The sequence below is a fragment of the Anomaloglossus baeobatrachus genome, chromosome 11, assembly GCF_048569485.1.
Source record: "Anomaloglossus baeobatrachus isolate aAnoBae1 chromosome 11, aAnoBae1.hap1, whole genome shotgun sequence".
Classification (NCBI taxonomy): Eukaryota; Metazoa; Chordata; class Amphibia; order Anura; family Aromobatidae; genus Anomaloglossus; species Anomaloglossus baeobatrachus.
The window spans coordinates 157,097,264-157,122,292 of record NC_134363.1 but is presented as its reverse complement, the minus strand read 5'-3'; the positions used below and the strand labels follow the sequence as shown (position 1 = coordinate 157,122,292).

The 25,029-nt window shown below is 44.5% G+C and overlaps 1 long non-coding RNA gene across 1 annotated transcript; it reads right to left on the bottom strand.

Annotated features, from left to right (window-relative positions):
- Nucleotides 1-1,207: 1,207 nt before the first annotated feature.
- On the bottom strand, nt 1,208-20,848 carry LOC142256445 (uncharacterized). Its single transcript, XR_012727526.1, has 3 exons — nt 20,768-20,848; nt 13,455-13,642; nt 1,208-1,445 (listed from the first exon to the last, which is right to left on the bottom strand). It is a non-coding gene; the product is annotated as an uncharacterized LOC142256445 (long non-coding RNA).
- Nucleotides 20,849-25,029: the final 4,181 nt, after the last annotated feature.

Genomic DNA, 25,029 nt, shown 5'->3' with positions numbered 1-25,029 from the left:
GTTTATTACCACACTGTTTTTTGCCCCTTTTTAACACGCCAGTTACATATTTTCCGCTTTTGCCCTGCGCACTGTAATTTAGAATAATTTTGTGTTTTTCCTCATACCTTGGACAGGCTCTTCTTCACTTTTTCATTATTTTCCCTTAATTTTTGGTCTGACCCTATGTCCGCAGCATATGAGCCTTCTATTGGTATCGAAGGCAGAGTTCATTTATTTTTTTGGTTGCAGGGAGGGGAATGGATTCCTCCCGACCAACGCACCGATTGACATATGAGATTGAGACTATAACACAGGGATATAAAATCCATGTGCTCCCGTTTTTGTTTTGTGTGATTTTTTCCCTTCAGCCTGTCTCATAGTATCAGCATATTTCGATTATATTATACTGAACTGTATACATTGTGTTTTTTTACCCATACAAGTACTATGTTCGGTTATGTGTGCTTATTATTTTTTCCTTAAAAATACGGATATTTGCCTTTTTTTTATATATAGATACTGTGTCAGCCCTAGATTTATATACAAGGCTTTTAGAGATAGAGATTTATACACACATTTATATGCCCGCCCCCCCTTTTTCTCTTGACATTTTCCCCCTCCTTTATGTTTTAAATTTTAATTTTAATTTTTATTCCACGAGGTCCGCAATAAGGTTTTCTGATGAATAACCGGCAGATTATTCTCTACACGGAGCTTGGAAGACTAACTGGCTCCCTACCCCATCTTTTTCTCTGACATGCGCATTTCCTTTTCCCACGCTTTGAACTTGCTTGAACTTTCTTCACCTTGTCTTAACAAGCTCCGGACCTTTTTCTGACATGCGCACTCACCTTTTTCCCACGCTCTGAACTTTCCTCACCCCGGCTTAGGTACTTTACGTTGACTTACGTAGGATTTTCACGTAAACACCCGGAATTATACGGATCTTCTCACAGCTACACTTTCAGAGGTATATCGTTCTACACTTGGTTTCAAAAGGTGTTTTCGGGACTCCTAAGGTGGAGACATGGTTTGCTCTCTTTGAGATGCAACCCCTTTGAGAAAAGAGTTAATATTCCCATGGGTTCTAGACCGCTTCATAGCGGCTTGGCAGTGCAGGGTTTTATTCCCGTATTTTATTTAAATACACAATAATTCACACATTTTTTCTTTTTTCTTTTTATTGCATACCTTCATTTTATTTCATTTCAATTGGATAACATGATGATATTTCCATATGTAATTATGTATTTTTTTTGATCGTGATTTTCATTGTTATATGTGTTTTTGTGTTTTTTTTTTGATGTGCCTTTCCCGCCGATTTTTTTGGAAGAGGCTGGGCTTTGACGTCATCATGACGGAATGTATATAGATTCTGCAGTCCTCATGGTTTAGCAGATTTGATGTACTTTTTTTCCTGTGTGTCCTGAGGAAGGGAGCAGAGACTCCAGAAACGCGTCGACCTAAAGATGAAATAAAGGAACATTAACTCTCTATGTTCAGAGTGGTCACTGGCGCAGCCTTGCAAGCCCTACTTCACTATTCCCTGTTATGCATGAAGGCGAAAGAGGATTGTATGCGCTTGATGTAGCACCATGTCCCAAAGAAGAAAGAAAAGACAGAGATAAAGAAACAGATGCAGCAAAGGAAACAGATGAAGATCAAGAAAGAAAAGACAAGGAACCTACAGATGAAACTACCTCAGACGACGACAAAGAGCAAGAAAGCAACAGGTGCCGCAGCCCTACAGGCCCAAGCCCTGGTATGGAGGAGTAAAAGTAAAGTAAGAAGAGAAGTTACTGTTTTGAAGTTTTGAAAAGTTTTGTTTTGCAACGTTTACGTTTAAGCATGTGCCCACAAAAACTATTGTGAGAAAACCATAAACCTTAAGGCTATGAACTGGCTATAGCCACAAACTCTCGCAGTGTAAATAGTTACACCAAAAGGGCACCACCACCACCAGAGTCAGCCTGTTTAGGGGCTTGGCTCGTCTGCAACCAGGAGGAGCCCGTCCGTATATAGGGCCTTGGCTCACCTGCGACCAGAGAGCATGCCTGTTTATGGGGCCTGGCTCTCCACCACAAAGAGGGTACCTGGTCAGCACCAACTGTGGAGGCCGCCTCTGAATCCTGCCAGAAGAGGCTGAAGGCGCGGATCCACCAGGCCAGGTATACCCTGAAACCACCAGCCCATGAAAGCCGCCTCTACATCCTGCCAGAAGTGGCTGAAGCCGCGGCCAACGTGAGAGGGTTTTGGGTGGGTTAACGGACTTGTGGGTGGAGGGTGGTGATGTATGGTACCTGGTGCTTTTAAAAATGTTTTACATGTTTTAATGTTTTATGCATTTTAAAATGTTGTCTTGCAGCCCGAGGACGTGCTGGTGATAACTAAGGGGGAATGTGGCGCCCCTGACCTGGTCAGGCACCACTGAGTACTGCACCCATGCTGGGGACAGTACAACACAGGTAATCCAGAAGGCTGACCGGGGTGTGGAACACAGGCGCATAGTGATCAGGTCTCACACATGTACCCATGAGAGGACCCCTGGGGATCCCAGGAGGGGGAAAAGCCTTGACCTTCACTGGAATAGTGGAGGGGGCCAAAAGCCTCCATCTCCTCTCAAGGGGTGTGGTAAGAGAATCTGGTTGCTAGGTGGCGTAGGCAAGAACAGGAGAGGAGGGGCAGTGAGTCAGTTAGGGCAGAACTCCATAGGGCTCAGTGAGGAGCAGACCTGTGGGGCTGTTGCTGTCTAACAGCGCCCGCGCAGTGGCTACTGACGGGGGAGAACGGTCAACTAGGAGTGCTACCCGAAATCCATCTTCAGCTAAAGAGAGAGCACGGAGTGGGAAGTAAGGAGACTGCTAGAGAGTACCAGGCCCAAACGGGCGGCAGATCCCGGAGCGGAGATAGATCCAACTTTCTTTTGCTAAACCTGCCGGTGTGGGGCTCTCAAAGCCCACGCCACAACACCACAAAAGCCGCAGCCACGTAGCCACAGTTAGGGCCCATAGGTCACAGGAGGCAAGCAGCTGGAGTGGCCTGGCCCAGGCGACAAGCACACGGCAAACGAAGGGGAGTGAGGCTTCAGCAACTTCCCTGGGTGACCCCCATAGGGACTAAAAGTCGGGGTCACCCCAAACCACCAAGGGCTAAGGAAGGCGAGTTGGTAGTCACCCTCACAAGTCAGCCTGAAGGATACCTGGTTCCCGCCTGGTTCATCCCAGCTACGCCCGGGTTACTCACCCTGCCACCTGAAGTGAGTAAAAACCCTGAAAGACATTCTGCCTGTGTGGAGTTATTCTGCGCCTTGTGGTACTACGCACCTACACAGGGCCCTGGGGCTTGCCTCACTCTCAGGAGGCTATTCCAACTAACTGCACTCACCATCAGCCCCAGGCGTCCCTCAACCTGCAGTGGCGGTCCCCACTGACCGCAATACTGAGAGTGGCGTCACGACAAGAAGAAGATCTCCTACCTGTGACCAGATCCAGCTACGTGGAGTCCCTGAAGGTAATGCACCGACACAACACCTGTGGGGCTTCACACATGCGCCACTAATTCTGCTCACATGACTGCTTTGTTTAGTTCCCTCTGCATCACATGTGCGCTCCACTTGCTGACGCCAGTGGAGCGCAGGACGCATCTGCGTTGATAATTGGTTGCCAATGGTCTGATAGATTTGTCTAAGTCCTCCCAGCACCACATGTGCGTTCCACTTACTGATACTAGTGGGAAGCAAGATTTATCTGCGCTGGTAATTGGCTGTAGATACTCTGACACATATGCTAGGTTTTTGTTTTTTTTTTTCTTTTTGTTCTGTCAGCCTAATACAATTACATCATATCCCTTCTTGGGGTTGTCTCAATGGTCTAATCTGTCACAGCTGCTCTGATAGACACGTGCTCTTTGTGTTTGACTATGATTGGCTGCTTAGCCCTTTATATACCTACTTGTTAAATACTCTAACCACACCTCCTGATGAAGATATCATTGTTGAAACATATGTTGAGGTGACCAGATGTGGCAGGACTACTCTCTGTGTAAGTTGCTTTAACCCTTTCATTGGACAACTGTTATTATATATTTGCAGGGTGATTTATGCAATGGCTTTCTTTATGCACTTTGCTAAATATATTATCTCTCTAAAGTATTTATACTAAGCCTTGCACACTTTAACCTGCAATATATAGTCATACAAGTTTGAGCACTGGTTGTGCACTGTTTTATAACACACTAATTAAAATACCACATTTTATTTACAAATATGTGCTATAATTACCTTTATATCCCTGTATGACTATACATCTTCAATTAAATGATTTATATCACCACAGTTTGTCCCTAGACCTATATAAAATAGGGTTGCAACCTTAGGCTCATTGACCTACTTTTGCACACTAATACAACTATTGTGCTATAATGGTATGCCGTATATGGTCATGTCCGTAGAATTGTACAATTAACCTGCCACCTACTGGTTTCTAGCAGTACTGTATCTGTCTTTTATTATGTCTATGGTTGTATTTTGTATGTCAAATTTTTCTAATAAAGTATCCAACATTTTTAGCCGAATACTGCTTGAGAAATTATTTATGTTATATATGCTGTACTAGTTTATAGGCTATTGCTCTTGATTAAGAGGCATTTGTACATATACATAATATATAGAGTCATTACACACAGAGGGATCTATTTTTATATATTCTCCTTACACACATAGGGATCTATTCTTATATATTATATAGAGTCCTTACACAAAGAGGGATCTATTCTTATATATTCTCCTTACACACATAGGGATCTATTCTTATATATTATATAGAGTCCTTACACAAAGAGGGATCTATTCTTATATATTCTCCTTACACACAGAGGGATCTATTCCTATATATTATATAGTCATTACACACAGGGATCTATTCCTATATATTATATAGAGTCATTACACACAGAGGGATCTAATGCTATATATTATAGAGTCATTACACACAGGGATCTATTCCTATATATTATATAGTCATATAGGAATAGATCCCTGTGTGTAATATTATATAGTCATTACACACTTTTTCCAGTCCGGGTCCGCTCAACACTAATTGTGTCCTCTCCACTCTTCCTTCAGACTCTGGGACCGCGATTTTCAAATGAAATGCAAAATTTACTTTCATCTGAAAACAACACCTTGGACCACTGAGATCTATTCCTATATATTATATAGTCATTACACACAGAGGGATCTATTCCTTTATATTATATAGAGCCATTACACACAGGGATCTATTCTTATATATTATATAAAGTCCTTAGACACAGAGGAATCTATTCCTATATATTATATAGAGTCATTAGACACAGAGGGATCTTTTCCTATATATTATATAGAGCCATTACACACAGTGGGATCTATTCCTATATATTCTATAGAGTCATTACACACAGAGTGATCTATTTCAAGTGTTTATTTCTGTTAATATTGATGATTATGGCTTACAGCCAATGAAAACCCAAAAGTCATTATCTGAGAAAATGAAATTATTATGTAAGACCAACTGAAAAAATTATTTTAAACTCAGAAATGTTGGCGCCTCCTGAAAAGTCTGTACAGTAAATACCTCAATACTTGTCGGGGCTCGGTTTCCATTAATTACTGCATCTATGCGGCAATGTGGCATGGAGGTGATCAGCCTGTGGCACTGCTGAGGTGTTACGGAAGTTCAGGTTGCTTTGATAACCTCCTTCAGCTCGTCTGCATTGTGGGGTCTGGTGTCTCATCTTCCTCTTGATAATAGTAATAATGAAGTGCTCTAAAATTTCTTGGTAGACGGCTGTGCTGACTTGGGTCTTGATAAAACACAGTGGATAAAACATCACTGATTGTGGAGACTTCACACGAAACCTCAGCAGATTGGATTGTGGCTAGAGTTGAGCGGATTGCTAATAATCCGGGTCTGGCGGATCAGTGTCGGGTTGACATGGAAGTCCGAGATCCGATCCGGAATCCGGCCAATATATGTCAATGAGGAGCGGAATCCGGAGAGGGAGATGCCGGATGCACCCGGAATCCCGCGTCCGGGTCGGACTCGGATCTGCCGCTCAAACCACGCGGATCCGGATTTTTCCAGTCCGGGTCCGCTCAACACTAATTGTGGCCTCTCCACTCTTCCTCCAGACTCTGGGACCGCGATTTCCAAATGAAATGCAAAATTTACTTTCATCTGAAAACAACACCTTGGACCACTGAGAACAGTCCAGTTCTTTTTCTCCTTGTCCCAGGTAAGACGTGTCTGGCGTGGTCTATTGGTTATGAGTGGTGACACAAAAAATGTGACACTTGTAGCCCATGTCCTGGATACATCTGTGTGTGGTGGGTCTTGAAGCACTGACTCCAGCAGCGTCCACTCCTTGTGAATCTCCCCCAACATTTATGAATGGCTTGTCCTTAACAATGCTATCAAGGATGTGGTTATCCCAGTTGCTTGTGCACCTTTTTTCTACCACTCTTTTTCCTTCAACTCAACGTTCCATTAATATGCTTGGATACAGCACTCTGTGAGCTTCTTAGCAATGACATTTTGTGGCTTATCCTAATAATATTATTAAATTTTATTTATATAGCGCCAACATATTCCGCAGCGCTTTACAATTCAGAGGGGACATGTACAGACAATATGAGACAATACAAAATAACAAAGTTAAGATACCAGGAGGAGTGTGTCAATGACGGCCTTCAGGACATCTGTCAAGTGAGCAGTCTTCCCCATGCTTGTGTGTAGCCTACTGAACAAGACTAAGGGACTATGTTAAACACTTAGGAAGCCTTTGCAGGTGTTTTGTGGTAATTATTCTAACTTTTTGAGATAATGACTTTTGGAATTTTATTGGCTGTAAGCCATAATCATTAACATTAAAAAATAAATAAACACTTGAAATAGATTCCTCGCTGTGTAATGGCTCTATATAATATATAGGAATAGATTCCTCACTGTGTAATGACTCTATATAATATATAGGAATAGATTCCTCGCTGTGTAATGGCTCTATATAATATATAGGAATAGATTCCTCGCTGTGTAATGACTCTATATAATATATAGGAATAGATTCCTCGCTGTGTAATGACTCTATATAATATATAGGAATAGATCCCTCGCTGTGTAATGACTCTATATAATATATAGGAATAGATCCCTCTGTGTGTAATGACTCTATATAATATATAGGAATAGATCCCTCTGTGTGTAATGACTCTATATAATATATAGGAATAGATCCCTCTGTGTGTAATGACTCTATATAATATATAGGAATAGATCCCTCTGTGTGTAATGACTCTATATAATATATAGGAATAGATCCCTCTGTGTGTAATCACTCTGTATAATATGTGTTTCCCTTTTGTATTGAATTACTGACATAAATTAACTTTTTGATGATATTCTAATTAATCGAGATGTGGTCATTCAATTCCTGACAGCAGAAGATGTCAGCGCAAAGGAAACTCCTCAAAGAATGCAAGCCACTTATGGGGATTGTGTTGATGTGAGCGCTGTGCCTCGTATCCAACTGTCTGGTGATTATGTGGAAAAGTCAATATTGGTAATTAAAAAAGAGCACATTCTAAGGATTATATCTGCTTTTGATTTATTAAAATTTTCCCATCAAAAACCAAGTTCTGAAGGCAGAGGTATTCCTTTTCATTCAACCCACGTACATTTAAAAGGATTGTCCAGGCTTGACACTAAAGTCTGACGTCACAGAGACTTCTAGACTGTGACAGTGAGCTGCCCAGTGTGCACGTTATCAGGATTCACCAGTGCGAATGGCCGGTCACTGGCATCACCCTTGTCAGTGTTTTCTGGCCACTTGTCAGAAGCTCTGCAAATCTTATATACATGGCGCGGCTTTTGACTACTCTTCCTTGTGCGACATTTGTGCTTCACACCGCAATTATCACACCGCACCGGGGAAAGCGATTCACAGAGTTTCCGTCTAGCGGCTACTGACCAGGTCGAAGGACCGGAGTCCCACAATTGAATCCACCCATTTCTACTATTCAGTCAAATGTGAGAAAGCTGCAAAAAGCCCCATATATCTTGTTTATAGAAAAACAATAAAGGTGAAAGGACGAGGCTTATTCACACAATTGCAATAAGAATGACTAATTTATCAACAGCAACATTAGGGCGATTGTCTTCAACTTGCAACAGAATTTTTTTATACCGTTTCCCCGAAAAAAAGCCCTAGCAGGAATTTTCGGCCTTTTTGTGAGTAAAGCTTAAATATAAACCCCACCCCCAAAATAAGCCCTAGTTGCAGTTCACTAATGAAGTGTCCATGCAGCTAAAAAGTTAAAGAATACTGCAGGAAACTTTGAATGCAGACACCCCCAAAAGAGAGAAGACCCCGCAATCATACTCACCAGACCCCGGGCGGGAGGACCTGCAGTTGGAACACACCTGTGTTTTACAACCAGGTAATGACTGGAGGAGGTGGAAACTACACCAACAAAGAGCTTGGCTGTTGGTACTGAAACTCAATTCATCAGGCAGCTTGCACTGTATTGATGTATATGCAAGCTGCAGAAGAAAATTTGGCTAAAACCAAGAAAGGTGTATGTATGTACAGTACAGACCAAACGTTTAGACACACCTTCTCATTCAAAGAGTTTTCTTTATTTTCAGGACTCTGAAAATTGTAGATTCACATTGAAGGCATCAAAACTATGAATTAACACATGTGGCATGAAATACTTAACAAAAAAGTGTGAAACAACTGAAAATATGTCTTATATTCTAGGTTCTTCAAAGCAGCCACCTTTTGCTTTGATTACTGCTTTGCACACTCTTGGCATTCTCTTGATGAGCTTCAAGAGGTAGTCACCGGAAATGGTTTTCCAACAGTCTTGAAGGAGTTCCCAGAGATGCTTAGCACTTGTTGGTCCTTTTGCCTTCACTCTGCGGTCCAGCTCACCCCAAACCATCTCGATTGGGTTCAGGTCTGGTGACTGTGGAGGCCAGGTCATCTGGCGTAGCACCCCATCACTCTCCTTCTTAGTCACATAGCCCTTACACAGCCTGGAGGTGTGTTTGGGGTCATTGTCGTGTTGAAAAATAAATGATGGTCCAACTAAACGCAAACCGGATGGAATAGCACGCCGCTGCAAGATGCTGTGGTAGCCATGCTGGTTCTGTATGCCTTCAATTTTGAATAAATCCCCAACAGTGTCACCAGCAAAGCACCATCACACCTCCTCCTCCATGCTTCACGGTGGGAACCAGCCATGTAGAGTCTATCCGTTCACCTTTTCTGCAAAGACACGGTGGTTGGATCCAAAGATCTCAAATTTGGACTCATCAGACCAAAGCACAGATTTCCACTAGTCTAATGTCCATTCCTTGTGTTCTTTAGCCCAAAAAAGTCCTCCTCTGCTTGTTGCCTGTCCTTAGCAGTGGTTTCCTAGCAGCTATTTTACCATGAAGGCCTGCTGCACAAAGTCTCCTCTTAACAGTTGTTCTAGAGATGAGAAGGTGTGTCTAAACTTTTGGTCTATACTGTACTGTATGTATGAAAGCATGTATGTGGCACCCTGTGCCTGAGTTGCCCCAAATAATAGCTGCATGTGTATTTCAATCTGTATAACATGTATTGCCAGCTTTAATGAGATTCAGTTTTCGCTGCTGTTCAGCACACACACACACACACACACACACACACACACACACACACACACGCCCACACTCCCTTACTGGGGCTGTTCACCTGAGCTGATGATAAATCTTGTGTGTGCGCCCTAGATGGAGAGAGGGGAGGAGCTTATGAGAGGTAAATTCAGACAGTGGCAGTTGAAGTCTGTGTGAGGTGAAGAGAGGAGGTAAGGCTGCTTTCACACTACGTTTTTTTTTAACATGCGTCATGAACTTTTTTTTTTTTTTTTTTACGCAAAAGCGGATCCAGTGCAAATGCGTTTTCATTTCAATGCATTTGCAATGGATTCGCGTCAACATGCGTTCACATTCATTTGTGTGCGTTATAGTGAGGATCCAGCGACTTGCAGTTTTTAAACTTTCTCTCTCTTTTTCTCTTTTTTCTCTTTTTTCTTTTTTCCTTCTCTTTTTTTCCTTCTCTTTTTTTTTCCTTCTCTTTTTTTTTCCTTCTCTTTTTTTTTTCCTTCTCTTTTTTTTTTCCTTCTCTTTTTTTTTTCCTTCTCTTTTTTTTTTTTTCCTTCTCTTTGCCACCCTGCTGTGAGCTCTGCATGTGACGTCCACACAGCAGTGGATGCAGCACAGAGGAAGGAGCTGATTGGCGCGCGCCTGTGACCCCGGAAGTGCAGGCACCGGCAGTTCTGGGGTCACTCAGCTCCCTGTGCTCGGCGGCCGCAAAAAAATGTCATCCCATCCTGAGAATACCAGCCTTCAGCCGTATGGCTTTATCTGGCTGGTATTAAATTTGGGGGGGGAACACACGCCGTTTTTTTTTTAATTATTTATTTATTTCTATACTCCATAGTGACATGCCCACCGGCTGCTGTGATTGGGTGCAGTGAGACACCTGTCACTCAGCGTGGGGGCGTGTCTCATTGCAACCAATCATAGGCGCCTGTGGGCGGGGAAAGTAGGAAATACGAAATTGTTTAATGAGCAGCCGGCTTTTTCAAAATAGTAAAAGCCACCACCGCAGCAGTGTGAATGCCGTGCAGCGCCGCGTCGGGGATCGGTGAGTATGAGAGAGGAGGGGAAAATGACCGACAGACTGTGAGAGACGGACAGAGATAGTGACGGACCGAGAGGAAGAGACCGACTGACAGAGAATAGTGATTGACAGATATTGTGACACATCACTCGTTTCCAGTGTTTGACTAGCTAGGTCGTTCTGCAGGTCCGGATCGCTGTTGCGTCGTTGGCCAGGTTTGCCGGTTTGACAGCTCACCAGAGACTTTGTAGCGATCCCGGCCAGGTTGGAATCGCTGGTGGGATCGCTGAAAGTCTCAGTGTGTAAAGGGGCCTTAAGGAATGTTCCGGACTGTTCTGCAGAGTGTCGGTAACAGGTAAAAGTTCCCTGTCCTGTCACTGACTGATAATTCTCTGCTTCGCCGTCCCTACCTCACCATCCCAGGACCCTGCCTTAGTTGGGGGGGAGGGTGAGGGGACAACTCTCTGGCACTGTATGAGGTTAATTATAAGTTTTCAGCTTACCTAGGTGTTGCCTCAGGGTTTGTAGGGGTGGTGCATGAGAACCTCCAGGTCAGCCAGATCTGGTATAGCAACAAGACAAAACAATCACTGATCTCGGGAAGACCAGCCAAAGAAAACACTGCCGGCAGCCAACAAAAGCGCTCAAAACAGTGAATCCTAGCCAGAATCCTACTCCACACTGATGAGGGGCAATACCCCGAAACAGCTGTCTGTGGATGGATACCTGGCCTTGGTACTTCCCTTGTCTTGTCTTTAAACTCGTCAAAGAGTTGGATATTGACTAAAAGGGCCACTTAATATGGTGGTTATGGTGGTCTCCTAAAAATAGCCACTTCTTGGCTAGGTCCTTCCTGGAGGGAAATCTGGCTAGTTCCGTGTCGAGACTCCTAACAGAGGCTCCATGGACCTTTTTCGATCTGGTATAGCAGCGGAGCCAGGAAAAATAGAACAATGGCTCCAGCAGATTAAAAGGTAAAATCTTTATTCCATATTATTTAAAAAGGCAACATCATATTCAAAAAAGCAGCATCAGGAATGTACAGAACCTAACGCGCTTCGGACAGGAATGAATAAAACAAAAAAAACCCGTCCTTAATCATAGGTGAACAAATTGCACCCGATACGGCCATATCGCCACTTGGACGGTGTGACCCACCACCGTGACGGCACATGTATGTATGTATGTATGTGTGTTTTCGCATGCATGCAAAATTTATGGTTTTAATACATGCAACATATCACTCTGAAAAGGTGTCCAGAGGTACTCACCTATAATGAAACTTTGGGAAGAATAACTTCCATATAAAGGCCCTGTGCGCACGCTGCGTTTTTGCCGCAGATTTGCCACAGTTTTGGTGCATGAATTGCCACAGAAAATGTTCATAACCTTTCTGCAGTCATTCCCCAGCAAAATCTATGGTAACAAAAAAAAAATGCTGTGTGCACACTGCGTTTTTTTTTACCCTACAGGTTTGGCTACACAATTTCTGCAGCAAAAAAAATGAGCATGTAATTTCTTTTCCGCAGGTACCTGTGGTTTTTGCCATAGATAATGGTAAAAAAAACCCCGCAGGGAACAACCTGCGGAAAATTCAAGGCAAAACTGCACCAAAACCGCTTGCGGTTTTTGGGTGCAGTTTGCTGCGTTTTTTTTTTTTTTTTTTACCCCAGGTGCGGGAATCTTTCAGAGGGTGCTGAATTTTCTTAAGAAAATTCCATTTTCTAGTGCGCACAGGGCCTAAAACTGATAAGGATTTTGATTTTTTTTCCCTACTACAGTGTATTCTGCAATTACAATATACTGATGATTTTGCTAGTAATTTTGTACTGATTTCCATGATCTAGAAAATAAGCCAAGATATATAGAATGAGGCTGGTTTACACCAGTGACAATCTTGTATTAATCTGTACTCACATGCAGACATCGCCTCTTTAGGCCTGTTTCACACGTCAGTGATTCTGGTACATTTGTGCTTTTTTTTTTTTTTTGTTTTTTTGTTTTTTTTTTTTTTTTAAACGTACCAGAATCACGGACATACGCAGACTCATTATAATCAATGGGTCTGCTCACACATCAGTGATTTTTCACTGACCGTGTCTCCGTGCGGTGTACACGCGTGTCCGTGATTGCCGCACGGAGACAAGTACATTTTTTTTTTCTGGCATCACTGATGTCCCACTATGGTGTGATCCGTGAAACATGTACCAGAAAACAAATGTACATATAAAATAAAAAAAACATTTTCAATTCGCCTTCTCCAGCAACGCTCTGTGCAGCCTGTGCTCTAAGCAGCTTCCTGGCCGGCTCATGCATATTCATGAATGCAGCCAGAGCTGACCCGGAAGTAGCTGCGGAGAGCGGTGGGCGGACGCTGCAGAGCCGAGGAGTTCAGCACCATGGAGAGCAGGAACGGGACAGGTGAGTATACCTCCACGTGCTATCATGGATCACGTATCACGGATTGCACATGGACAACCGTGTACCGTGATTCACGGCACATGGAGGGACATAAGCGTTTTTTACATGTCAGTAAAGAACGTCTGTGTTTTTTTTTTTTTTTTTTTTTTTTTTTTTTTTTTTTACTGACATGTGAAACGGGCCTCACAGAAACGGTACATAACATCTAAGCAGAAGAGAGTCTGTGAAGTCTGCGCTTCCTAAAGGCACAAGACAGTAATTTGGTGCAGATTTCAGAGGAAGAATCAGTACCGTAACGCTCGGAAAATCCACCACATGCAAACTTTGCGCTGATGTGCTGCTGACGTTGATACTTGACTTACCTGGTTTACCAATACGATTTCTGCCTGCAAATAATAATATTATCACTGCAAGAATTGTAGATACAAATGCTGCTGCTGCTGCTGCTCCTGCTGCTACTGCGGCTGCAATATGACTTCTCTTCTCTTTACATGTGGAATCACTGGTTGAATTTCCTTCTTTATCGAGGATATCACCAGATTCCAAGCAGCTGCAGAAAACACAGAACAGACATGACTCTCACATTATGGTGACCTGTCTATATTGTGTTCCATTTACAATTCATCTGTAAAGTATTTGGGCCAAAATCCGATACCAGAATGCACAAAGTAACACCAGAATGAAGCCGCTCATACAGGGCGACCCCCATAAAATAGTAAACTTCTTACATGGGAATCAGAAGAACGCAGCATGCAATAAGGAAGAGCCCGGAAAGGTGGAGATGAAGGGGTCAAAATCTGCCTGGATAATGTCCAGCATACACTGTTCGGTAATCAGTCTGCTGGGTGGGAGGCATACACAAGAAGGGTACCATCATATAGAAGGGGATTCCCATATAGCATTTGGAAAAAAACTTAAGAAGGCTATGATGATCTGATCAATGTGGGGTATGGCTCCTGTGTATCTAACAGTAAACATTATTCATAGCTGCCATAATAATCCTTCAGAAAATGTGCAAAGTGAAACAAAGGATGGGCAGTCATAGAAATATAAGAGTAATAGGTAGACATCTGACTATCTTTGCTTCTGAGAGACTCTGCCTCTCTAACATGCTCCTTTTTATACAGTCATGGGACCCAGTGGAAAACCAACCCTCCAGCTGTTTTTTATTAGGGTCACTTACTTTTTCAGCCTTATATTAACCCTGTCTCAACTTTTTTTTTTTTTTAAATGTGTCACGGCCACAAATTTCAAAATGAGTATATTTTTCAAATGAAATGGAAAAATTCCAGATATTCCCCTTTCGATCTGAGATCTACGTTATGCTGTGAATTATGGCTAGAAGAGTTTTCCAAATCATCGCATGTTGGTTTCCTTTACTTCTTGCATAAAATCCCAACTTTTTAGGAACTGTAGTTGTATATTAGAAAGGCAACAAAATCATCTCTCCAACATGTTAAGATAAATTAGAAAACTCTTTTAATCCGGCCATTCATGCTGTATTTTATCTGTAAGGGAGACTGCTCTATCAGATAGTATTGGAGGAAAGAATGCTCGCGAATGTTAATTTTAACATCCAATCCTTTTTTTTTTTTTTCCCGGGGAATAAATCATTACAGGATGTGTCCAGTAGCAGCTTCAGGTCCTTTGACTAATTGAAATGAAACAATAGTGTAAAGGCCCAGTCACATTAAACAACTTACCAGCAATCCCAACAACGATACAACCTGATAGGGATCGCTGGTAAGTTGCTAGGAGGTTGCTGGTGAGATGTCACACTAAGTGACGCTCCAGCAATCCCACCAGCAACCTGACCTGGCAGGGATCGCTGGAGCGTCGCTACACGGGTTGCTGGTGAGCTGTCACACAGGCAGATCTCACCAGTGACCAGCCCCCAGCCAGCAGCGCCGTGTGGAAGCGATGCTGCGCTTGGTAACTAAAGGCCCCGTCACACTAAGCTTAAGGAATAACGTTTGGAACTCCATTCTATGTCTGAACTGGGTGCAAAAAACCTAAAAACCATCACTATGGGGAGATAAGGTATGCACACCAGTGACTATGGAAGGGGAATACATGGAATAGCAGAAACTGCTGTGTGAATACTGACATGAAAAATTCAATAGCTATTTGTAAGAATGAAATGTGAAAAATGGAACCTGCATTACTGCCATGAATATATGAATAAAGAGAAATTTAGCTACTGAATTGATCAATGCAATAGAGCCCCAACACTACGCCAAAGTATTTCTCTACGTTGGGGTCCCTAGCTTGTGTGTGTCCTCTCATGCAGTTCCATTTTTCACATTTCATTCTTACATATAGCTATTGAATTTTTCATGTCAGTATTCACACAGCAGTTTCTGCTATTACATGTATTCCCCTTCCATAGTCACTGGTGTGCATACCTTATCTCCCCATATCATCACACTAAGCAACATCGCTAGCAACATCGCTGCTAACGAACAACTTTTGTGACGTTGCTAGCGATGTTGCTGTGTGTGACATCCAGCAACAACCTGGCCCCTGCTGTGAGGTCGTTGGTTGTTGCTGAATGTCCTGGGCCATTTTTTTAGTTGTTGCTGTCCCGCTGTGAAGCACAGATCGCTGTGTGTGACAGCGAGACAGCAACAACTAAATGTGCAGGCAGCAGGTGCCGGCTTCTGCGGAGGCTGGTAACCAATGTAAACATCGGGTAACCAAGAAGCCCTGTCCTTGGTTACCCGATATTTACCTTTGATACCAGACTCCGCCGCTCTCACTGCCTGTGCTGCCAGCTCCTGCTCTGTGCACACGTAGCTGCAGGACACATTGGGTTAATTAACCCGATGTGTGCTGTAACTAGGAGAGCAAGGAGCCAGCGCTAAGCATTGTGCGCTGCTCCCTGCTCTGTGCACATTTAGCTGCAGCACACATCGGGTTAATTAACCCGATGTGTGCTGTAACTAGGAGAGCAGGGAGCCAGCGCTCAGTGTGCGCTGCTCCCTGCTCTCTGCACGTGTAGCTCCGTGCGGTGGTAACCAAGGTAAATATCGGGTTGGTTACCCGATATTTACCTTAGTTACCAAGCGCAGCATCTTCCACGCTGCGCTGGGGGCTTGTCACTGGTTGCTGGTGAGCTCACCAGCAACTTGTGTAGCGACGCTCCAGCGATCCCTGCCAGGTCAGGTTGCTGGTGGGATCGCTGGAGCGTCGTAGTGTGACATCTCACCAGCAACCTTTTAGCAACTTACCAGCGATCCCTATCGTTGTTGGGATCGCTGGTAAGTTGCTTAGTGTGACTGGACCTTTAGGTAAATATCAGGTAACCAACCCGATATTTACCTTGGTTACCAGTGCACACCGCTTAGCGCTGGCTCCTTGTACACCTAGCCAGAGTACACATCGGGTTAATTACCCGATGTGTACTCTGCTACATGTGCAGGCAGCAGGAGCTGGCTTCTGCGGACGCTGGTAACCACGGTAAACAGCAGGTAACCAAGAAGCCCTTCCCTTGGTTACCCGATATTTACCTTCGTTACCAGCGTCTGCCGCTCTCGCTGCCAGTGCCGGCTCCCTGTTCCCTGCACTCCTAGCCACAGTACACATCGGGTTAATTACCCAATGTGTAGTCTGGCTATGTGTGTAGGGAGCAGGAGCCGGCACTGACAGCGTGAGAGCGGCAGACGCTGGTAACGAAGGTAAATATCAGGTAACCAAGGGAAGGGCTTCTTGGTTACCTGCTGTTTACCGTGGTTACCAGCGTCCGCAGAAGCCGGCTCCCTGCTCCCTGCACATTCAGTGGTTGCTCTCTCGCTGTCACACACAGCGATGTGCGCTTCACAGCGGGACAGCAACAACTAAAAAATGGCCCAGGACATTCAGCAACAACCAACGACCTCACAGCAGGGGCTGGGTTGTTGCTGGATGTCACACACAGCGACATCACTAGCAACATCGCTGCTACGTCACAAAAGTCGTGCCTCAGCAGCGATGTTGCTAGCGATTTTGCTTAGTGAGATGTGGCCTTAAGCAATCAGAAGACGAGGTAGGAAAATGCTCATTTGTTGGCTATTTTTAACAGGGGTTGTCCATGACTTAAACCCCTTCACCCCACAGCGATTTTTCAATTTTTGTTCTTTCCTACCCTTCCAAGAGCCATAACTTTTTTTTTATTTTTACGTCAATATTGTCATATGAGGGCTTGTTTTTTTGTGGGACAAGTTGTACTTTTGAATGAATGAATGAAACCATTACCATATAATGTACTGAAAACGGGAAAAAAAATCCAACTGCAGTGAAATTGAAAAAAAAAAAAGTGCAATTGCATGATTGTTTTTGGGATATTTTATTCAGTGTTCACTATATGGTAAAACTGAAGTGTCGTTGTGATGCATTAGGCCGGTACAAGTTTGTAGATACCGAATATGCATAAGCAGTGGCGTAACTAGAATTTGATGGGCCCTGGTGCAAAATTTGTACCGGGGCCCCTCCTGTACGTGCACCGACACTTAGGGTACGGGATAATGACACTGACACTCGGGGTACAGGATTATGATGCTGACACTTGGCTCTTACCCTCAGCACACAGCTTTCCCATGTTCTGATATCCATCTTGTCCTCGGCACCCAGTTTCCCATGCTCTGCTATACATCATTCCCTCAGCACCCAGCTTTCCCATTTCAGAGCATGGGAAATCTGGGTGCTGAGAGAAAGAGCCTTTTTTCCTCAGCATAAAACGTTCCCATCCCATGTTTGTATCTTTGTCCCCCCTCGTATATAGTTCTTCAAAAACTATAATGGCCCCCACATAGCCTTCCATATAGTATAAAGGGTCCCACATAACCCTTCATATATTAGAATACCCTTCCATAGTCCTCCATGTATTATAATGCATTTCCCATAGTCCTCCATGTATTATAATTCACCCCATAGTTCTCCATGTATTATACTGCACCACAGTCCTCCATGTTTTATAATGCACCCCCATAGTCCTCCATATATAAAGTAGCCTCCATATATTATAATGTAGCCCCCATAGTTCTATATGTATTACAATGCAGCCCCATAAACCTTCATATTGTATTATGCAGCCCCATACTTCTCCATGTACAATGCACTTATATAGTCCATGTATAAGGTGTCCTTCATGTTTATTATGCAGCCCCATAGACCTCCATGTATCATGCAGCCCCAGAGACCTCCATGTGTCATGCAGCAAGCCCCTTACCAGGCCTCCATGAGTCATGCAGCCAGCCTCACGCCCCCCCCCCCCCCAGGACTCCATGTGTCCTGCAACCAATTTCCCCCGCAAGGACTCCATGTGTCCTGCAACCAGCACCTCCCAGGGCCTCCATGTGTCCTGCAGCCAGGGCCCCCCCAAGGACTCCATGTGTCCTGCAGCCAGTGCCTCCCCAAGGACTCCATGTGTCCTGCAGCCAGTGCCTCCCCAAGGACTCCATGTGTCCTGCAGCCAGCCTCCCCGTGTACTCACTGATTTATAAAAAAAAAAATTAAAAAAACAAGTACTCACCTCTCCTCCTTCCACTGCAGTTCTGTCCTCACCTCTACTTGTTTCACCGCTGTCCGTCCTCACTTCTGTCATCGTTCCCCCGTGGCTCCGGTCGGCGTCCTCCTGTGCTCTGTGCTCTCACCACACACAGCAGTCGCACAGGAGGGATGTCACCGCACAGACACAGGGGAAGACTGATGATGCATAGAGCGGCGCCGGCCACTCTATGCAATATCAAAGCAGAGCGCGGTGAGAGACGGGAGCGCGGTGAGAGACGGGAGCGCGGTGAGAGACGGGAGCGCGGTGAGAGACGGGAGCGCGGTGACGCCACTGCTGACACCAGACAGGGGGTGCCCGGTGTCAGCAGCGGCGACTGGGTCATATAGCAGCCGCCGCGTGGTCTGGTGCAGAACAGCGCAGCTCCTCTCACAGAAAGGAGCTGGCTGCTGATCTGCCGGGCGGCCGCGGGCCGCTGACCTCCGAGGCCTGGTCGCAATCGCGACCGCTGCGACCGCGGTAGTTACACCCATGAGGACAGGTTTATATATATATATACAGTTCACAGTTTAGCATAAATTCTGCAGCTTGTCAGTGTACAGTTCAGTAAATGCTGCTGCAGGAAATCCTTATAAAATGAAAAATAAAATACTTTTCTGGCATAAGATGCACCCCAGATTTAGAGGAGGAAAATAGGAAAAAATAAGTTTTAATGTTGAAGAGGGTCCATTTTATAATCCCAGTGTGTCTTAATCCTAATGCTCACCAGGGGGGAGCGGCAGTGGTGTAGTGGCTTGGGAAGGTCACAGGAGGGTCGCGATTCTGCAGGCTTGGAGGAGGGGGTGTTGCGGCTCAGGAGGGTCAGCGATGCTGTGGCTTGGGGTGTAGCCATGGGCGCATTTGAATCCCTCGGCTATGGCTTACCAGGGCGGTGGTGGTGGAGCAGGGTCACAGGATGCGCTCAAGGTTGTTGCAGCGGCCGCCATTGATCTGCGGGCGGGCTGTGGAGGTGTCACAACACAGGGTGTCATGGCGGCGGGTAGTCTGTGGAGGCAACTCGGCGGCAGGTGCATTGAGCTGACTGCCGGCTCCATTGAATCATCCGCGTTTGACGAGATGGACTTCAAGAAAATGGCCGCGGAGGTGGCGCGTGCGTAGATAGGACTCCATGGCCATTTTCTTAAAGTCCATTGTGTGAATCTGCGCAAGCGCTGCTTCTGTGGCCATTTTCTTGAAGTTCATCGCGTGAACTGTGAGCGATTCAATTGAGCCTGCAGTCAGCTCAATGCACCCGCCGCTGAGACACCCTCACAGCCCGCCTGCCCGCAGATCAATGCTGTCCACGCGACACCTCTGAGCGCATCTTATGAGCCCGCTCGATCGCCGCCTTCATAAAGCCATATCTGTTTTATAAGATGCATCCTCATTTTACCGCCAGTTTTCAGGGGAAAAAAAGTGCGTCTAACAAAGCGAAAAATATGGTAAATGAGAATTCTGAAGTATTGTGAACACGTTCAGGATCTTTTCCTTGCAGATTTGGTTGTAGAAAAAAAAACTGCAGCATGTCAATTTCTGTGTTTATGCTGCGTTTTCCCCATTAAAAGTAATGGAAAAAAAAACCGAAACCAAAAATACATATAATGCAATATAATGCACCAAATTGTGGCAAAACCCTTTGTTTTTGCTGCAGCATTTCTCCTGCCAGTAGATGCAGACTTGATGCAGAAATTTCTGCAAACAAATCTCCATCTTGTGCACATAGCGTTAGTGTAATAGCACTCAGCAGTGCACAGTCATTTAGCCATATATAGTGCAAAGGACCTGGCTGCCTTCAACAAACTGCTCCAAATGCGTCCCCCACTGCTTACACTCATTGTATGGCACTGATTCTGTGGGTTGTGACCCCCACCAACTCATAGATCAGCCTCAGTCCCTTATCCCCCATCCCCCCAGATTCTAGTGTTCCAAGCACTGGCAGCTTGGTGAATCTTTACATGTTATAATAAAGATATAATGCAAAAAGGGCCAGATCCACTTTTCTGCATTATAGTTACTGTTGACCCTGTCCAGCACATGGCTGCCCATTACTACAGAGCTAATGGGAGAGGGAGGCAGCAGAAGCTGAGCGTCACAAACAAGTCACAAACTTTGTAACTGTGTCGGCCACTGTCTGCAGCCTCCAGTCCTGACCTGAATCTTCATTTCCTGCACTGCCGGCCCGACATGCATCCACAGTCACAAACAGCAGCCAGTCACTGTCTCCATACCCTGGCTGTAAAAGAGTAGATGACGCGGCAGGCAGTCAGCCCGAGGTCACAGGTAACGAGGCTGGAGGGGGCGGAGCCGGCCACTTGTAAAAGAGATCGTATAGTATAAGTATGCAGCTCTCGCTCCCTGACACCATCAGCTGTTTATCTTCAGGGCGGGCCCCTAACCTCCCGGGCCCGGTCGCAGTGGCGACCGCTGCGACCGTGGTAGTTACGCCCCTGTGCATAAGTTTACTTTTATCTAAGGTGTTAAAAAAAAATTCTGAACTTCGCCCCCCCCGAAAAAAAAAAAAATAAAATTGCGCTTTGTCGCTATTTTCCAAGACCCATAACATTCTCCTTGTTTGAGATCTAGGGCCCAGTGACTGCTTATTTTTTGCGTCTTGAGCTGGCTTTTTTTTTTTTTTTTTTTTTTTATTGCTACGTTAGATAAATCAAAATGAGGGAGCCAGCACAATTTCTAAACTGTACTTATTAATAAATGGAGATTTTTGGCAAAACATTGCAATATTTTGAGCTACCCCGCCACGTCACAGCAAATCTCAAGGGGCAGTCCTACACTAATATTTTATTTTTTTTGTAGGGTGCCATGCGGCCTCACACATTTAAAAGCAGAGTCACAGGTATGGGAATGTAAAGCATCATGTAGGTGCTGTTTCAAATAGTTCTGCTTTTAATGTGTGAGGCCGCATGGCACCCTTCAAATAAATAAAATATTAGTGTAGGACTGCCCCCTGAGATTTGCCGTGACGTGGCGTGGTAGCCCAAAATATTGCAATGTTTTGCCAAAAATCTCCATTTATTAATAAGTACAGTTTAGAAATTGTGCTGGCTCCCTCATTTTGATTTACCTATCAGATAAACTGATTTTATATTTTGATAGATTGGACATTTCTGAATGCAGAGATACCAAATATGTGTAATTTTTTTTAAATTTTTTTATTTTCAAAGGGCGTGATGTGAACTTAAGGCTTTTTTTAATTTTTTTTCAATTTTTCATATTTTTTATAATTTTTTATTTTTTTTTTAAATTATTGATTTTACTAGTTCCCCTAGGGGACTTTATGTCTCCAGAGTACGATCGCTTGTGCTGCAGCATTGCTCTGATCAGCAGAAATGTTCTTCTGAGTGCCGGTGCTCTGTCAGCTCTCACAAGAAATATGTAATGGTCGCGTCAGGGGTCATCAGCTGACCCAGCGCTATCATGTCAACACCATGGCGCCCCGTGAATATGTCACGGGTCCACCGAAGACAGTGGAGAACGGTGCGATCCCTGCCACAGCTATTTTAAAATCGTGCTGTCAGTATTTGACAGCCCAATTTAAGTGGTAAGCAGGCGTGGGTGGTCACCTGTTACCCGCACATGTCTGCTGATCGGATCAGCAGACATGTGCGGAAATTACTGAGGGCTCGCTGCTGGAGCCTGTGGTTACCAGGGGACACGACCTTGGATGTATATATATGTCGAAGGTCGTGAAGGAGGTTAACACTACTGGTTTATCCTCAGGATTGGTCATCAATGTCTGACTGACAGGGGTGCGACACCGGCAAACCTGTAGATCAGCTGCTCTCAGTGTTGGCTGGAACCGCTCAGTTACAGAGCTGCAGAGCACGGCTCCGTCTGCCAACTACTGCAAATCTGCCCTCTATTGATTTGAAAAGGGGGCAGATATGTAATATCCAGCTGTGGCCACTATACAGTAGACTGACCTGTGCAGCGCCGTAACGGAGCTGTTCTGGCCGCCGTCGACACAGAGAATAGCTGATTGTTGGGGCTGCTGGGTGTTGCCAATCCTAAGGATAGGCCATCAATGTTAAAATCATGGACAACCTCTAAGAATACATAAGTCATCATTATCAGTAGCCGTTGGCCGGAGTAACCAAGGAATCTGCGGACAATAACATACACTATACATAGTACCACAGTATCACTGTGCTTGATTGGCCAGCAAACTCTCCTGACCTAAACCCCATAGAGAATCAACGGGGTATTGTCAAGAGGAAGATGAAAGACACCAGACCCAACAATGCAGATGCACTGAAGGCAGCTATCAAAGCAACCTGGGCTTCCATAACACCTCAGCAGTGCCACAGGCTGATCGCCTCCATGCCACATTGCCGCATTGATGCAGTAATTCAGGCAAAAGGAGCCCCGACCAAGTATTGAGGCATTTACTGTACAGACTTTTCAGCAGGTGCCAACATTTCTAAAAAATTATTTTTTCAGTTGGTCTTATATAATATTCTAATTTTCTTATATAATGACTTTCAGGTTTTCATTGGCTGTAAGCCATAATTATCAACATTAACAGAAATAAACAATTGAAATAGAGTCATTACACACAGAGTGATCTATGTAATATATAGGAATAGATCACTGTGTGTAAGGACTATACAGTATATTATATAAAAAACGTTTAATAGATCCCTCTGTGTGTAATGACTATAAAATATATGTCTCACTTTTGTATTAAATTACTGAAATAAATTAACTTTTTGATATTCTAATTTATTGAGATGCACTTGTACCTACGATAAAAATTACAGACCTCGCCATTCTTTGTAGGTGGAAAAACTTGCAAAATCAGTAGTTTGTCAAATACTTTTTTTCCCCTCACTGTAGGTCATTATTAAGAACAAAGGTGACATTTATTTTTCTCAATTAGAGGCCATTTTATATTACAAAGAGGGAACGGTAACAGCTTCAACTGGATGATTTGCAGAAAGTGGAGCATGTCGGCCCCTACCGGAGATTGCAAGTAATAAATGAATGGTATCAAGGCGTAATATATAATAAGGAAGAGCATTGTTTTACAACTGTCAACATTTAATGTTGAAGCTTGTGTAAGTGAAATTAAGTTATTAGATGAAAATGAATCCGGCCGGGGACTTTCCATGCTGAGAAATCAGATATTTCCTGAACTGGCACAAATTTACATAATATAGGCCAGGGGTGGATTGGTGCAGCGCACAGGGGCCCAAGAGATTAGGGGGCCATTACTACATCCAAAGCAGGTGCAATTGTGCATTATGATGAGTTCTGGGGCTGTAAAGGACCCATATATTGTTCTTGCACAGGGACCCATATATTGTTCTTGCACAGGGACCCATATATTGTTCTTGCACAGGGGCCCATATATTGTTCTTGCACAGGGGCCCATATATTGTTCTTGCACAGGGGCCCATATATTGTTCTTGCACAGGGGCCCATATATTGTTCTTGCACAGGGACCCATATATTGTTCTTGCACAGGGGCCCATATATTGTTCTTGCACAGGGGCCCATATATTGTTCTTGCACAGGGGCCCATATATTGTTCTTGCACAGGGGCCCTCTTCTGTCTGTGTCCACCAGTGATAAAGGATACCGTACATGTGGATAAACACATAAGATGTGAAGTATCATGAACGCTGGACCCCGGTACTGTCCTTGGCTCTGCTCACATTTACAGCCTTCATTTCCACCGATCAGCTTCAACATGAAAACGGAACAGAAAATGGTGAGTGGGATCCATTTCATCCTGGACGTCTGACGAACCACATTACCTTCGATGGGGTCACAGTGTCTGCCATTTTATGGGACAAAATAGCAATGGATGTGGCATTATTTTTTGCAGTATCTGTGACTATGCCTCCTATGACAGACGTCACTATAGTCTTGTGTCTGCGGTCCCTGTTCTATATCCAGACAGCACTGGTCTACACTTCTTACCATGGTCACCCATAGTAATGGCCTTACCTGGCTCCTTTATGTATTCCCCGGGCTGACACTCTTTGTGTTCCAGACAGATATCACAGTCTTGGCTCAGACAAAAGTAACCGGCTGAGCATCCGCAAATCGTGTTAGAAGAAACTGTGCAGTTCTGTTTTATTATGAGGGTGAAGTCTGAAGAATAACAAGAAAAAAAAAAGGACAGTTAGGACGCCAGTGGGAAGAAGCCGTACATAACTACTAGTGATGAGCGAGTATGCTTGTTACTACTCGGTACTCGCACGAGTATCACTGTACTCGGGCTACTCGGCGGGGACCGAGTAATCTCGCGATACTCGTGCTGTACTCGTGGTCTTCATCCCAGCATGTTGGCGCTCTTTTGAGAGCCAGCCCTCATGCAGGGATTGGCTGGCAGACCACTGCAATGCCACAGCCCTGTTAGTTGTGGAATTGCAGTGATTGGCCGGCCCGCA